General features: G+C 35.8%; 1 long non-coding RNA gene across 1 annotated transcript; it reads right to left on the bottom strand.

Annotated features, from left to right (window-relative positions):
* Nucleotides 1-2,808: 2,808 nt before the first annotated feature.
* Nucleotides 2,809-3,338, bottom strand: LOC118349383. The gene is made up of 2 exons (XR_004802351.1): nt 3,116-3,338; nt 2,809-2,966 (listed from the first exon to the last, which is right to left on the bottom strand). It is a non-coding gene; the product is annotated as an uncharacterized LOC118349383 (long non-coding RNA).
* Between the last annotated feature and the right edge of the window lie 9,357 nt (nt 3,339-12,695).

Here is a 12,695-nt window from a genome sequence, read left to right as displayed (position 1 = left end):
GACACGAATATAAGATAATATACAGAAAAAAAAACTGTCAGGACAGTATTATGATAACATAACATAATAAAAAATCTCATACCTTGATTTCACTGAAAGATCTTCAACGAGAGAGTTTTTCTTTTGACAATCTCCGCTCTAAGTATTCTTTTCTGACAGTGGATAACCAACTAAATCCGTGATACACTCCACAAATATTACATTACAATCTCTAATTCATTGTACACTCATATTGTATGAGAATTAAATGGAGTGAATTCATCTTTGTGTGAATTCAATATGTTGGCAAGGTGGTCTTGAAGTCACCTTAAATTCATATCGAGAGAATAACTTTTAGTAGATTTGTACCTTATGTGGGATGAGTGGTGGTTGAGTCTAGTTACTTCGATGGTGGAGTTTTAAATAGATTTGTAGTTTTAAATATTATTTGGGATGTTGGTATTGTTTTCAAAGTTATGAATATTATTTGTTGTGCTGGTGGTGTGGCCATAATGGTGTACTTTGATTTTGAGTATTGTTTGTGTGTGGTGGTGGAGATGTCATGGAGCCATGGTGGCGGGCTTTGTTGGCTTTGTTATTTTGAATATTGTTAGTGGTTATGGATTTATGGTGTTGGTTTTGTGGCTACTTTTTTTTTCCTATTTTTTTTCATATTTTGATTGGTGTACATTGCAAATTTTAGCTATCAAAAGATTTGACTAAAACAAAAGAACACGTAAAGCATAATGGAATAAAGAAATGCATACATCTATTGCACCAATAGAAAATCTTCATGGATGTTGTGTTCCACCCTTTTAATATAGAAAGTAGAAGTAGAAGTAGAAGAAGAAGAAGAGGAAGAGGTAGAGGTAGATGAAAGGAAGAGCAAGTACAAGAAGATGAGAAGAGGAAGAGAAGTAGGAGGAGGAAATGGAGGAGAGGAAGAAGAACTGGATGAAAAGGATGGAGAAGAATGGAGAAGAATGGGAAGATGAAGAGGAAGAAGATAAGGAAACAGAGGAAAAGAGGAAGGAGAAGAAGGAGATGAGGAAGAGAGTGAAAAGGGCAAAGAGAAGGATGACGTGAAGAAGCGATTGTAAGAAAAAGAAAGTAGACAAAAGATTATCGATAAATATGTTAAATGGAAAAATCAGGGAAGACTAGCACATAATTGTTAACCCTTGGGGGTTAATAAAAGGCTATAGCCATTTTGACCTTCTAAGACATGTCTATTTAAAAATATGTACTATATTAATATAAACGTTTATAGATAAACTCACTTCAAGCAGAGTATTATATTTTACATGAGTGATAATACAAATTTATTAATCTAAAATAAATACCTAAGAGTAGGAAAACAACTAACATAGTTTATATGACACCAATATAAGATAATATACGCAAAAAACTATCAAGACAATATTATTATAACACTACGTACTAAAGAAACACATACCTTGATTGTACTGAAAGATCTTCAACGAGAGAGTTTTTCTTTTGACAATCTCCACTCTAAGTATTCTTTTCTGCTGGTAGATAACCAACTAAATCCATAGAACACTCCACAAATATTGTATTACAATTTTTAATTCATTGTACACTCATATTATATGATAATTAAAAAACTAACTCTACTAGACCATGCTAATCGGTAGTTATCCGCAGATGTATCATTTAAGTGGAGTGAAGTCATCTTTTTGTGACTTCGATATGTTGGACAGGTGGTGTTGAAGTCACCTTAATTAAATACTTGGTAACATAGTCTAGCAGCAACATACTCCCAAACCAAATTAGACCGTTACAATAAGCAAATCCGAAATTTTGAAGAACTGGTCCTTTCCTTCAAATACTAACATTTCTATACAGCAAATCAGTCCGTTTCACATAAAAAATGAAAACTAATTTCTTACCATAGATCAACAATTTACTAAATATATATTATTTTCTCTCTGTTTCTCTCATTCACTGAATGCTTATCTAATGTTTTAAGCCTCAATCCCTAAATCTACATTCGTTGCTCAACATTGCCAATCTTATTGGCCTCACAAATGCAAAACACTTGGACCTCCCTTTGAAATTGAACTACTACATGTCGTTTTTTACAGAACATGGTATGTCTATCAAAGTAGCCAAGAGCTTCTAATCAATTTCCTACTGACCATACTGTCGTTTTTTGTTAAAAGACAAGAACTTTGTATGAAACAATTAACTAAATGAGCAGACATTCGGGAAATACATTAGGCCTAATGCTAACTATCATTCCACGACCATTAGCTTAGAAGCGCTGGTTTCAGTTTCAGACATAGACATCATTTATTTATTTATTTATTTATTTTCAAGATGTTATTAACGAGTTGAGCTTTCGAAATGATTCTCTTCCAATATTGAAAGGGGTATAATTTTTTTGGAAGAAAATAAAAGGGGGAACAACTGAACAAGAAAAGAAAAGGTCATTTAGAAGAAATGAAGTGCGTATGTTAGATTGATTAGAAAAACAAAAAAAAAAAGTGCGTATGTTAAATATTTTAAAGAATCAGAGAAATGTTTCTTTGACAATCTTCAACCTGTTCGGCCTTATAATTAGCTCAAGTAGTTCGAACAAAGATGCTTAATTCCCAAAGAATTTGACAGAACAACAAATATTAGTTAAACAAACAGGATTTGAGTATATGCTATAAAATTATAAAATTAAACAAACAAATTCGAATTTTCTCTTTTTGGTTTTCCTTTCAATTAAGCAAATTACCAAGGAAGGAACAACTTTGCTTTTCTTCCACAAAATTTTCTCGGCAACCAAACAGTATATTTGAGATCTTCAAGTCATTAAAAAATGAGAGATAGAGAAAGGAAGATAATTACACCTTTCCAGCCATGGGTTTGACATTGGATTCGTCACCACGGTTTCAAAAAGCGGAGAACGTCCAAGATGGTGTCGGATTGCGCCGAGTTCTTCCATCTCTCAATGATCCAGGAATCAGAATAGAAGTCTTGGATGAATTCCATGGATAAAAGAATATTAAAACCTCTTCAGAAACCAAATCAGACAATGAAAAAAATAATCACAATAAAATGGAAACCCTGAATAATAGTTTAAACAAATTCGTAAATAATCCATAAGATGAAAAAAAGAATGTACCTCGACCGGAGGCATTTGATCGCCATCTATGTGTTTTAGTAACTACTTTCCTCGAATTCTTTTCAATCTGGAAGGAATACACATAAAAGATAGTTACAATGTTTAGATTACAAAAAATGAAAGAAAATGTTGGAAAATAATTGATTCAGGGAGCTCAAGAAGGTTTCCACTTCCCTAGAGACGAAAAGAGAGAAGAATTCCCCATATCTGTCTCCCTCAATTCTCTCTCTCTCTCTCTCTGCCTCTCTCTCTCTCTCTCTCTCTCTCTCTCGCTCGCTCGCTCAGATATGATATATCTCTTCTAAATGGCTCTCTCTGCTAAATGGCTCTCTCTGTATATAAATGAATTGGATTCTAGTTTCTGTACCGTTGCGGCAACTGACGAACAATTTTTGTATGTATTTTTAAAAATTTAAAGGGGATGGCATTCTTCCATTTTTTTTTCCTGAGAACAGAGGATGCCATTTTGGTAAAGTGCAACGGCTTCTTTTTTTGGAATCATTTTAAATTCAATTTGGATGCTCTATTACGAATGCGAATACGTTTGACTCTCTCTTAATGGGTATTTCATAATTCATACTTCCGTTACGAATGCGAGAATTTGTGTTACAAGTTTTTTAGAAATATTAAATGAATTTTTAGTTCATGTGATTAGTATCATATTATTAAATCATTTAGAGATAAGACTGTTCATCCGGGTCGAATTTTTTCTCGGCCCGGTCCGAAACCTGAATAACCGGGTTCCAATTATGGTTTTCGGCCCGAGTCAAATCCGAGCCGAAACCCGCATTCTTATAACCGGGTTCATCCGGTCCGGACCAGGGTATGAAACCCGAGTTCCATAAAAAACACCCGGTACCGCCCGGGGTTTGTATAAATTGGAAGAGATGTAACCCTAGCTGCTTCATCTCTCGCATCCGTCTAACTCTGAGACTCTCCCATCCATCTCTCTCTCTATCTCTCACATCCGTCTCCATCCCTCCATCTCTCTCTCTCTCTCTCTCTCTCTCTCTCTCTCTCTCTCTTTGACTCACTGAAACCGTAGCGTCTTTGCCGAGCAAAGTTCTGTCGCTCACTGAAGAGAGTGAATCTAAGGTCACTTTCAGTGATTTCATCTTCTTCTTCCTATTTCTTTTGGGGCTCGAAGGTCTTCCCTCAATACCGATTGAAGAAACCTCGTCATCCTCGTGACCTCATCGTCGTCGCCGACTCGCCGTCATCCTCTTGACCCCAAGGTTTGTTCTTTGTGATTTGGGTAACATTTGCTTGCTTTCTCTGCAGCAATTTTTTTAGGATTTTTTCCTTTTATTACTTTGTTGATTTGGGTCTGTTTTGATGAAAATGTTTGAATGAAAGAATCTTTGATAGATATGGGTTTGTTTTTTTTTTTTGTAATTTTGTTAAACATGTGAATAAAGTATATGTTGTTCAACATGGGTATAAGCTGGTTGCAGGGGACTTGGTTGTGTTCTTGAGAGCTGAAAATGATTGACGGTTATGCACCCTTCTGTCTGTGACTCTATAGCGTAAATCTCTTCTTTGTATGTTGGTAGTGAAGCTGTTAAAACTGATTGTTTTTTATTTATTAAATTGGTGTGGTTTGTGGTTGACAGTTATGCACCCTCGTGTCTGTAGCATGTGTATAGCTTTAGATAGCAGAGCATAGCCCTTTGTTTCTTTTACTTGCATTGTTGTGTCTGTCTTTGTGGATAAGGTCGGATAAACTATTACTCTCTTTTGACATAACATGAAACTGACTTCTATTTCTACTTATCGCTTGCAAGAATTGTAATTAATGATAATGTCATAAATTATAATGCTTCCTATGGTCATCTAAAGATAGCATCATCTGCCATGATTCTCTGCTTATGTCCCCAAAGGTAAAAGTATTCCATTCCATTTCTCCATACAAGTACATGGGTTTATTCTGAATTGAGAGTAGATTTGTCTTGTGATGTGTGACTCAGATTTAATGAATTGTGAACCTAACCTGCTGTGTCTATCCTGCATTAGGTGGGGATTCCTTTCACATGCATGTCTGTGGGTAAAAGCCATTTCTTGCATTTTACGCCCTTCATGTATTTCTGTTCACAGGAACATGTATTTGGAATATCATGGCTTACTGAATTGGTTTTGAATTGCTTTATTAAATGGTTTGGTTGATAGATTGAGTTTGATATTATGCATTCTCTTGTACAGATGCTTGCTCTTGATTCACATTCATATTACCAATCTCAGTTCAATGGGGCTGCCATTGAGAACTAACCGCAACATTTGAGAACTAACCCCAAAAAGCCACTGAGTTGGAATACTAGATTAAAAGTTGATAATGGAAGACCATGCTACTGATTGTAAAATTCATATTTTGTAATTTTTGTGTTTTATAATGTAATGTATAAATATAAAATAATGTAATATGTAGTGCATTGTGTTTTGCATGCATTTTACATGATGAATATTGTATTTATTTTATTTTGCATGCATTTAGTTAAAATGCTAATTAGGTTGTAACTTTAGTTATTTTTTACATAAAATTTAGTTTTCCATTTTGATACATTTTTATCGTTATGGACAATGTTCCATTAGTATTATGCTTTTTAATAGAAATATAGGCTTTTAGATAAAACAAAATAAAAAACATTATGCTTTTCAACATTACCTTTTTAAAAAAAAAAATAAAAAGAAAATTAATACCTTGGACTTTTGTTAAAAAAAAAAAAAACTGGTAGAACCCGGAACCCTGATTTCCGAGTTTTAAAAACCAGGATTCATCCGAGTTCCAGCCGGGGTTATAACCCGGCTAATCCGAGCCGGAACCTGGCTCGGGTTTGAAATCCGGGTTCTGGGTTGGGTATACCCGGATACCTAGTCCGGAACCCGGATGAACAGTCCTATCTAGAGATATTATCTAGCATTACTCTATCCGAATTGATTAAAATATTCCTACAACAAATCAAATTAGACAAAAACAACCCAAATACAAATCAAATCAACCAATTACAACCAAAAATCTCCCGAACAAGCTTCATCTTCATTATCTCCTATTCCCCACTCTCCATCTACCATCTTCGTATTCTTCATTTTTATGTTCTTTCTTCTCTCCTCTTGCTTCAGACTTCTTCTTCTCCAGAAAAATTGTAGAGCCACATTTATTTGCTAACCATGGCGCGAGCCATGAAAGAGATGGATGACCTCATCTACGTGACTGCATCTAACCACTACATGACTTGCAGTGGAAATAATAAAAAATATCTTCACTTTCGCACCAGAGACCCACATCGTTGCCATTGTCGTGGGTTGGAGATGGAGATTTCTGGTGGATATTTCTGCCATTGGCTTGATGGTTATGTTATGGAGATTTCTTGTTAGAATTTCTGTCGTGGCCTTGATCGTATACTATTGGAAGTCTGATACACTTTATATGCTCGGGAGCTGAGCTCCTTGTAATTCGACCAATATGATCATGAGTCAGGTACTTATGAAAATAGGGCATGATATCCGAGCATATAATGCAAGCAAAGTGCTCTCCCAATGGGTGCAAGATGATGTTGCTCAACTTGGGCGTCAAGCACTTTTGACTTTTGCTCATAGGGATGAGCACCTTTTGCAAACATCACCATATTATTTTTTTAAATGCTTGCCCCTAGGAGAAACACTTCTTAGGGAGAGAGCATTTGATTGCCATTAGATAAGAGCATTGTTTGCTTGCCCTGGCAGTAAGCCTTTTTGTTTGAGTGTGAGATGTTGTCGCTCGCTCTGGTGGGACACCCTTTACTCATCATGGGGTGCGAGCTGTTATTTCTCACCCAGGGGTGCAAGTTGTTGTTGCTTGCACTAGTAGATTGGAGCAATTTTGCTCAATTAGATTTGAGCACGACTTACAGAAAAGACTGATTGATTTTTTATTTTTACTTTTTGATTGCCCATAGGTTTGAGCACTTTTGCTCTCCCAGTTGCAAGCGGTTTTTACTCGCCCTGAGGTGCGAGCACTTGCCTTTATCATGAACAAAAGTGCTTTGCTCACCCATGGGGATGAGCATTCCTTCAGTGACATCACTCACCCTCATGGATGCGAGGACTTTACCTCACATCCCAACAAAGTACTCACTGTTGTTGCTCACCCTTCATGAGGAGCACTTTTTGCTGGAGGGTGCGAACACTTTCTGCTCGGTTAAGTGCGAATATTGCTCTTCAAGGGGGTGAGCTTTATTGCTTGCCTTGGGTTCAAGATCTCTTTCTTTGCCCCACAGGAATATAGCTCTCACGTGATCCGAGCAAGTTGATCGGGGATCAAATACGTGCTCGTTAGCCGATCTCCCACTTGATCCGATCTATTTCATCCAATGTGCTCGGGAGTCGAGTTTCCATGTGATTCAATCAATTTGATCTTCGGTTGGATCAAATTCTCAAGAACCATGCCCCCATGTGATCCAACCCATTTGATCATGGTCGAATCACATGCTCGGGAGCCGAGCTCCCACAAGAACCAATCACATGCTAGACGTCAATGTTTTATAATCTCTAACACCCCCTCAAACTTAAGTTGTAGAACTTTGAAATGTTGAATTTGAAATTTAAATGTAACCTTCATATATGTTGATTGATTGCTGATGAGACGATGAAAGTGGTGGTGATGATGAAGTGACCAGCAGCTGGAATATCAAATCTGGAATTGTAGTCCACAAGACGTTGACAATGGTTCAAGTCCGACCAACAAAGGGCTAACAATAAGTTGAAAAGCCAACAATAGGCTAAAGATGGTCTTGGTCAACTATAAGACCAAAAGCAAAAGGCAAAAAATGAGTAAGGTTTTAAACAATACTCACAATAAATCTAGGAGAACAATTGGATTGCACATGTAAATTAGAAAAATGAAAAAACCAAAGAAATACCCCTGCACGGAACAACTCCCCTTTCCTTTTCTCTCCCTCACCCTCCCATGCACATACGACATTTAATTTACAAGGCAATTACTCCCACTTTTTCCATAACTCGTTTTATTTTTATTTTTAAGCAAGTTAGAGTATTGAGACTAGCCAAATGTCAATGCATCTTCATATTTTGGCTAGGTATGAGTAAAATCCTTTACATTGGACTAGCCATACACTACTCACTCACCAAAGTAATATTTTAATCATTTCCAACAACCATTATATTATCTAATTATTTTAAAATCTATTTTATCGATCCATTTCAATTTTGATAAATAGTCCGTTATTTCTACCTTATTCTATTTCATTAATAATAATTAAATTATGAAATTAAAATTAAATTATTAATTAATATATAGAATGTATTTGCAAAATATTATAAAAACAAATTTGTAAAATATTATTAAAATATATAATATTATATTATTATTTTGACTTTAAGATAACTAGTCTGATAATAGCTTAGTTTTGCACATTTATCTTATTAGTACATAGCTTTATTACATTTAGTTTAGGTTAATTCATGTATATTATAGGTTACTTTGGAATAATGTTTTTTCTCAAATTTATGCTTTAAATGAGTCTTAATTCATAAATATTTTTTTTAGGGTTTGAGAGTAATTTGGATTAAGAAAAAGAAAAAGAAATCACAGAAGGAATCCACAAGAAGTCCAAGTTCGAAATGCGTTAGGAGACAGCCTGGACATACTTTAGTGTTTCGATCATAACTTTCTACGCACAAATCAGATTGATACGATTCTTAATGGGTTAGAAAGCTATCTTAAAGGGCTACAACTTTTTCTTAATAATTATTTCTAAATTCTAACTACTGAAGCGCTTATGAAGCTATCAATATAAGTCCTAAAAGTTAAGTGATTTTTTATATAGGAATCAACAAAACGTTAGGGTTTATTTTCTTCCCTATATAAGCATATCATTAGTACAAAATTGACGGGAGGGAGGCCAGGAAAAATCCTAGTTTATTGTTTTATTTTCTTTTACTTATGGATTGCTAAACACATTGCTTAGGTGTAGGGTAAAGCCCATCCATCTTGGGGTATGTTCTTAACAATCTGTTTATGATTTTTATGTTTAAATTTTGATGTTTTCAGATTGATTTACCATTTTAGAAAAGAAATTTGTTCTATATAATTCTTTGATTTATTGTAGACTCCAGACACGTTGAATGCATAGAATTCCCTGCTCATAAATTCTCTAGATTAGTTTTACCTAAAATCAAACCAATTCATGAAACTATATTTGAAAAGTAATATGTGCTTTAATTGCTAAATCATCCAACTAATATTATCCTTCGTATGAAGCTTAGTTGAGTTATAAAATAGATTGTTGAAACTATCATCAGATGCATTGTGTGTGAATCCCGAAGCCTTATTGTTTTAATATATTGATATTTTTCTCCATAGTTTTGACCCTTTTTTCCAACAACTCAATCAACCCTTGATAATCTTTCCTATTAATTTTTCTTGTTCTATTTGATTTTCTTGTTTTGGGTTGCAATTCTACACCCTTCCCTGTGGATTCGATCTCGGACTCACCGAGTTATTACTTTCCTGTGGATTGCTTTGGATTGCAATGCTTGGAGAGGAATATGGGAAGCTAACAAACTTATGCACCCAGGTTGTTACATGGAGAATTGTAAAAGGAAAATGTGTAAAGGCTTTCCATGACCCTTGGATTCTAGGTCTTAATGTCCAACAATTCACAGATCTGGCTACAATGGAAGAGATGGATGCTATTGTTGATTCTCTTATTGATGATAACACTCAGCGGTGGAATGTGAAAAAAACTAGAGCTCTTTTCAATCCAAATATTGCAGCACAACAGAAATTTTAAAGATCATCATTTGTCCTAGCTCCAATGAAGACAAGTGGATTTGGAATCATGCGAAGAATGTGCACTTTACTGTAAGGAGTGCTTATAAATTCTTTCGTAACAGATCTAAGCAGCAATTAGGGAAAAGCTCTATGGAATCTAGAGTGAGGTCATTTTGGAAGAGGTTATGGCGGATGAAACTCCCTAACAAAATTAAGATTTTTGCCTGGAGGGCCTGTCGAGATGGATTACCAGCATTTAGGGGTGGGCAGCGGGGCCTCACCCCGCTTCCACTTCAGTTCCGCCCCCACATGGCGGGGGTGGGCAACCCCGCTCCTTCCATGCGGGGGCGGGACCCCCCGCCCAGCATCTAGGGCTCCTAGGGGGGGCGGGTGGTGGGGAGGGCCCAACCCTGCCCCATATTTCCCCTGCCCGCCCCCACTTACATTTATATATATGTATATATTATATACATATATATAAACATAAATCTATATTTATATTTTATAAATTGTGTATATATAAATATATATTACAATATGTTAGACTTGTTCACAAAATATGTATTAGCAAATTTAAAAACTAAATAGTTTAAAAACTAATACACTACAATTTACACAAAATATGTATTAGCAAATTTAAAAATTACATAGTTTTTAAATTATAATTATATTTACAAATTTTAAATTTTAAATTTTAAATTTGGGTTTAAAAATGTATTTTTAATTACTTTTGCACATATGAATAATTTTTAAATAAAATAAAATATATTATTTTTTTTTAAGTAAAATGAGGCGGGACTGATTGGGAATCCGCCCTGCACCCCGCCCCCCGCATCCCAGGGGTGGGGGACGGGGGTGAAAGCCCCACCCCCCGCCCCATGCTGGGAGGGGTGCAGGGAAGTGGTGCTACCCGCCCCCGTAGCATCCCTACCAACATTTCATAATCTGAGCAAAAAATATGTAGCAGTCGAAGAAAATGTATTTTCTGTTAGCAAAGTATGGAGGATCTTGCACATGCTCTATTTTTCTACAAAGAAATCCGAGTGTAGTGGAATAAACATATCCCATTGTTACAAAAGGCTGAGCAGTTGAAGTTTGTTTGGGACTTGGCGCTCTTAGTGAAGGAAGAAGGCAATCAGGAGGATTTGTCCACATTATTTTCAATGGCATGGGGATTTTGGTTCCAAAGGAATAAACTGATATATGAAAATGTTTATCATGAACCAAGACATGTGATTGAGTATGCTCTATCGGTGTAGAAAGTTCAGAAGGGTGTACCATCCTCTATGCATATGAATTCAAAGCTATTGTGCTACCGGAAAACTCCTCCACCAAGATATCTAAAGTTAAATGTCGATGGTGCTTTGTTTTTTTACCAAAGGAAAGTTGGAGTGGGTGCTTTCCTAAAAAATGAACAAATTGAAGTTATTATGGCAGCTAGGAAAGTGGAAAATAAAAGTGACAAACCCAAAAACTATTGAAGCTCTAGCTATGCTTAGGGGGTTGCGATTTTATGTTAATTGGAGTAACCCCAAGTTATTCCTAGAATGTGATTGCTTGATGCTAATTAATGAAATTCAACTATCTGGAGAGTCTTTCTCATCTCTTGAAAATTTATTAAAAGAAATACAAAGACTAAATACAATGTGCTATATTATATGTTCGCAAAATGGGCAATGAGGCAGCACATAGATTGACACTATATGCTTGGAATGTTGAGAATATTGAGATGTGGTGGGATAATGCCTCAATATATGTATCTCAGTCCATTTGACTTGATAAGAACAATTTTTAATCTCTTTGATTTAATGAAATTTGTTTTCCTAAAAAAAAAAAAAAACGTTTGTATTTGTCGAATGCCATCCTTCACACTTTATCAAATTATGTGGATAAAACTTGGATGGCTTATGGTGATTTCAGTAAAATATTTACCCCTAACGAGAAGTGGGGAGGAAGATTGAGGCCTGGAGTTCAGATGGAGGGTTTTGATCTGTGTTGAATGATTGTCAATTTCATGATCTAGGTTTTAAAGGACCCCTTTCACCTGGTGTAATCGTAGGGAGAGTGAGGTTATTTGGGAGAGGTTAGACAGATGTCTAGCCAATTCTAAATGGATTGAACAGTTTAATGAGGCTATTGTTCAACATGGTTCTGCTTCCTATTCAGATCATGTCCCTATTTGGTTGGATACTAAAGGGTTGGTTCAACTTAGAAGAAGGAAAAAGTTTTTTCATTTTGAACCAATGTGGATTGGTAATCCTGATTGTGAAAATCTTATTGAGCATTCTTGGTCAGAAAGAGGCTTTGAAGGCTGTATGATTGGAGCTATGGATAATATTAGACTTTATGGCAATAGACTTAATCAATGGAACCGAGATTCATTTGGTAATGTCCATAAAAGCTAGCTAAGGCAAAGCTGATGTTACAAAGGCTGCAATCTTTAGATCCTGATTCTGTTAATCTTGAAGAAGAAAGGAATATCAGGAAGGAAGTACAGATGTGGTTAGAAAGGGACGAATTGTTATGGAAACAGAGGTCTAAAGTGCTATGGCTGCATAGTGGGGACTCAAACACTAAGTATTTTCACTCTAAAGCTTCGCAGAGGCAGAAAAGGAATCATATTCATATGAAAGGGGTCAATGGCTTCAAGGTGTTTAGAGAGATGATTATATTAGAGGGTATTTTCAGTCCTTATTCAGTTCATCATCTCAAATAGGTGCTATGGATGTTCTGGAGGGTGTGGGATCTCGAGTCACTACTACAATGAATGAGGATCTATGCAAAGTGCATTTGTGCCTAGAAGGCTCATCACTG

The sequence above is a fragment of the Juglans regia genome, chromosome 9 (assembly GCF_001411555.2).
Source record: "Juglans regia cultivar Chandler chromosome 9, Walnut 2.0, whole genome shotgun sequence".
Lineage (NCBI taxonomy): Eukaryota > Viridiplantae > Streptophyta > Magnoliopsida > Fagales > Juglandaceae > Juglans > Juglans regia.
Note: the sequence above shows the minus strand (reverse complement) of the source record. Positions and strands in the feature narration are given on the sequence as shown.